Source organism: Ochotona curzoniae, unplaced genomic scaffold (genome assembly GCF_017591425.1).
Source record: "Ochotona curzoniae isolate NIBS_2020 unplaced genomic scaffold, NIBS_Ocur_1.0 scaffold_274, whole genome shotgun sequence".
Lineage (NCBI taxonomy): Eukaryota > Metazoa > Chordata > Mammalia > Lagomorpha > Ochotonidae > Ochotona > Ochotona curzoniae.
In genome coordinates, this window is record NW_024467101.1 from 548,575 (window position 1) to 553,761 (window position 5,187).

The 5,187-nt window shown below is 39.6% G+C and overlaps 1 pseudogene; it reads left to right on the plus strand.

Moving 5' to 3' along the window:
* The first annotated feature begins 3,253 nt into the window (after positions 1-3,253).
* LOC121171804 lies at positions 3,254-4,142 on the plus strand (annotated as a pseudogene).
* Positions 4,143-5,187: the final 1,045 nt, after the last annotated feature.

Sequence of the window (5,187 nt, forward strand, 5' to 3'; positions counted from 1 at the left end):
TCAATCCATCACCTACACCAGGAAACAAACGTACTGCTGCCTAGACCCAGTTAACACATGAACTGATGGATGCTGTGGCACAGTAATAGGTATAGTCTAGCAGGGAAATGCCCACAATTTCTCTGTTAGGCATGTTCCCAGAACCAGATCTTGCACCTTCCAGGGGCTACTGCAATGCTGCCTGAGAGGACTCATATCTAGTGCTGGTGATTGTCAGCTGGAATGTGTTAGGACAGTTGGCCTGCGCCCATTAAGGCTCTTGTGTTTTGCCAATGAAAATGGTACCCAGCCAAACCAGTCCTACTCCCTGACTACCCAACCCCCAGTCCTAGCTCTCTCACTCACCAGTGGAAGCAGCAGCCAGCAAGGGAATCTCCAAAGTTGCCCTGCCATGCACTATCTTAACTTCAATTTTTGTGTGTGCCGTCAGGCACTACAGCACAGTCTGAGATGGCCCAGTTGAATAGTCTGATTTTACTCTTATTTTTTTCATGCATATGTATCCCTTTTTAAATACATTTTGTTAAAATTACTTTTTAATGTAACATTTTGAAAGAAATTAATAAAATTTTTAAAATGTATTAATAAAATACATTAATTTGAACTGAGATAATGAAATATAAAAATCACACAAGTTGTGCCTTCACATTATTAATGATTTTTGCAAAATGATTTTTGGAGTCGCAAGAATAAATATAATGGGAAGCAGTAGTTATACTATCTCAACACAAAGTACTACTGTAAATGGTGCTTTACTAGGCTGATCCTGCTCAACCTGATAGTAATCAGCTTTAATTCATGAAAAAAGGGGAAAAATGTTGTTTAGGATACTTCTAATAAATAATGAGAATCTTTCATTTGTTACTCTTATAAGTAGATTGAATTTGGACATTTCCTGAAGTACTACATTCAGGGTTCAGCAAAGAAACATAAAGAAACATTACTTGAAAATAACCATGAAAAATAATGGATGAGAGAACAATTTTCATAGCATTCTGTAAAAGCTATTATCATTTCACATTATGCTAAGAGAAAGCTTCTTCTCTCAACAGAGAATAGATTAGTTCCTGTGAGGTTATGTGGCACATACAAAAAAAAGGTGGTTTAAAGAAAACAATTTTATTTATTTAGGGTATACAATATGAGAATTGATATGTGTAAGCCATGTGTACCAATCAAATCATAGTAATTGAATTTGCATCTCCTGAATCATTTACTCAAAGTCATATCACTTCTGCCTTCAGTTGCATCATGTGGCTAAAAGTCACCTTATCATTCATAATCATAGTTGAATTTCAGGATTTCTTAAGAAACATGAAACCATATATTATACACTGCTTCTTCTCCTGCTTTTTCTTCATGAATCTAATTGAAAAATCAATGCTGCATTTGTAATCACAAATGAACAAATATTTGTCAAGTGGTCAAAGAACCACTTGACATGTGGTTCTTTAAATGTGAGAAATATTTCATTCCTTAAGAAACGACTGAGGGTTGGAAGAAATTCTTGCTCATTGATCCCTCTGGGAAGAGATAATGGAAACTGAGCCATCTCCAAATGTGGAAGCCACATTCTAAATGGAAATACATGAATTATGGATTTCTGCTCTGTGGATTAAGTCTATTTGCTTTGTTTTAAGGCAGTTAATTTTTTTTTTTATTAATAACATTGTATTATGTGACACAGCTCCACAGGTGCTGTGATTCCTCCCACTCCACCCATAACCCTTCTCCCATGTTGGATTCCTCCACCTTGCTCCGTAACCACAGTTCAAGTTCAGTTGAGATTTTTTCATTGTAAGCATATACCTAGCATAGAGTCCAGCATCTTATCGTCCAGATAAGTTCAATGGCTCCTTGAAGAGACCTTTTCTGGTCTGAGGGCAGAGCCAACAGAGTAAAATCCTGATCAATCAAAAGCCCCAATATAACATCAGCAACACTATACAACATTATGGAATTAATTGACATAGTATTGAGTAAACAATATATTGAAAATAATGCAAGCTCTTAACCACATCCTGTGACTACTCAATTGCCATTTCAACAATTGAGGTGCAAAACAGTTTTAGGAGGGGTGTGCAGAGAAATCTTCAGTACTTCGGTGAGGAGTACTTGCTCTGTGTCCTACCTAGTAAGGTATGTGTGAGTCCATGCTGACCAAGCTTTCCTTGTTGTTCTCTGCTTATCTATTCTAATTTGTGTGTGTGTGTGTGTGTGTGTATTTGGAAGGGGGGGGGTGTCTGGAGTGACCCTGATAGTCACTGCAGAGAGGGTGGAGACCCAAAGTTGGAACTAAGTAAGGACCAGAGAAAGCTTCTCTCCCTAGTCTCGAAGGAAGTTTACTGTTCTTTTGATTCCGAGGACTGCTCTTGGTTTCTGGCTGTTGTTCCAACGACCTTGGGACCTATGAGGAAGATTTTGGGCTTCTTTCATCCCGTGTGGTAGATCAAAAGTGGGTGAGGGGGATGTTGTCTGAGTTCTTGGCCTCCGAAGGCATTTAAGTTCCCCGTGGTCTCTCTGGCAGTTGAGATGCAGTCCTTGGTGCCTGTACTGATAGTCCTTGGTGGGGATCCGGGAGTCTCCAGGTTTGGGATACAAGCCTCTTCCGGTCCTCCTCCTCCACTCTGGGGTCCACCCCTGCTCTATGCATACGACCTCCTGTGAGTAGGCTGTCAGGATCTTGCTTAGTTCCACCTGTATGTCTTTTTAGCTTAACTATTGTCTAATCTATTGAATCTATTACCACTGTTTTGAATCTATTACCACTAAGTTACCTGTCATTTTCCATTCTAAAGGGATGGAAGATTTCTTTGCTCTCCCACCCCATTTCTGATTAGCACAAGGTTTTGAAAGTATAAGAACTTTTAAAATTGTTCAAAATACATGGGTTGAGAAAATATTAATTACAGGTTTATCTGAGGAAGATTTACTGTCCTTGGGAGTCTTTAGGATTAATTCACATCCTCAAAGCACTGTGCATTCAGCTAGGAACTATCTAAGCAGCATATCAAAGAATGAAAATCCCAGAGCTCCCTGGCAGGGTGGCCAGCGGGCTGCTCACTATATAGATGCAATTGTGGCTCGTGTAAGTGGGCATGAGGCAGCCGTCCTGTCCAGCGCCCCCCGCGGCTAGGCTAGCAGAGGTTCAGCTCACCAGACTCCCCAGATTAAGTCTATTTGTATGAATATGATTCAGGTTCAATTATTCATTCCTGGTAGTGACATGCACCACAAGACACTGAGAAACCAAACTCACTTTTCAGAATTCTTTCTCTTAGGATTCTCAGAAGACCCGGCACTCCAGCCTTTCATCTTTGGGCTGTTCCTCTCCAAGTACCTTGTCACTGTCTGTGGGAACCTGCAGATTGTCCTGGCTATCCTCTCAGACTCACACCTCCACATACCTATGTACTTCTTCCTCGCCAACCTGTCCTTGGTGGATGTCTGCTTAACTACCACCACCATCCCCAAGATGCTGTTGAACATCCAGAAACAGAGCCAAATCATAAGCTATGCAGGCTGCCTCGCACAGATGTTCTTCTTTCTGCTGTTTGGAGGCCTGGATGACATTCTCCTGACTATGATGGCCTTTGACCGGTTTGTGGCCATCTGTAACCCTCTACACTACATGGTCATTAGGAAAACTTGACTATGTGTGCAGCTGGTTCTGGTGTGCTGGGTCATCGGTGTACTGAATGCCATGCTACACATTTTATTGGTGCTGAGGCTGAGCTTCTGCACACACGTGGATATCCCTCACTTTTTCTATGAATTCAATCAGGTAGTCCAACTTCCCTGTTCTGACACTTTTCTTAATGATCTCATGATTTATACTATATTTGTGATGCTGGGAGGAGGTCTGCTGACTGGAATCCTGTATTCCTACTCTAAGATCATCCCCTCCATCTGTGAAATCTCATTAGCTCAAGGGAAGTATAAGGCCTTTTTCCACCTGTGCCTCTCACCGCTCTGCCGTCTCCCTATTTTATGGCACAATCATAGGTGTGTACCTCAGTGCCAGTGTTGCCCCAAGTTCAGCCTCCAATGCAGCAGCCTCAGTGATGTACACAGTGGTCACCTCCATGCTGAACCCCTTCATCTACAGCCTGTGGAATACAGACATGAAGAAGGCTGTGTGAAGATTATTAGTTCATAAACTACAGTGGATCACATTGTGCTGGTGCTGATGTGTGTCAATGACCTCATATCTCAAGTCTCACTGATTCATTTATTAGAGGATGAAGCAGTAGGTTAATTGTCTTGGTTTTTATTTTTATTATTATTATTACTACTACTACTACTATTATGACTATCTGTTGTATGCTGCAAACAAATGACCCATTGCACTGCACTGTGTGTCATCTCTTGTAGCTCAACACACTTTCTTTCTGATATTTTTCCAGAAATACAAGGCGGCTCAAATTCATGGAGAGATGGATGTTAATGAAGTAATCGTCCACATCCTAAAAAAAAAAAACTTTCAATTCAATTTGTGTTTTTGTATTTTTATACTGCCCATACTACTTTTACAATGGATTCCTCTACTTTTTGAATTCTGTTTTAGCTACCAAATGAACTTTTTTTTTTTGTACTTGCCTATTTCAGTAGATATAATGGTATCGAGTTGCACTGAATTTATTGTAGAAAGACAAGATTTCATTCTTTGGATGGCTGGTTTGCATTTCATTGTATATGTACACCACACACATTGTTGATGGGAATCTTAATTAGCATAAGTATTACAAATGCTCCGTGAATCTCATGAGGTTAAATGAGGTTAAATGTTTTTCATGATATAAATCCTTGTCTAATAACATCATATGGCACTATTTAATGTTCTCCTTCTTAGCTTGGCAGTTTACTTTATAGATATCCTACATATAAGAATCAGTATATTAAAAGTTTATATGTTCTATTCCAGCTACCTAAAAAATAAATATATTTTACCCTTTTCCTCATATGTGAGAGCTAATATCAAATACAAACAAAAATATGTAATGTATAAGAATGAAACTGGCATCAGATGTTTTGATAATTTTATTTTTCATTTTATTTTTACTGCATTTCATTTTATGACATTGTTTCATAGGCTGTGAGGTTCCCACAACCTCTCCCCTTGCCCTTCCCCCATGGTGAAATGCTCCACCTTATTGCAGTATTACAGTTCAAATCCAGTCTTGTTTC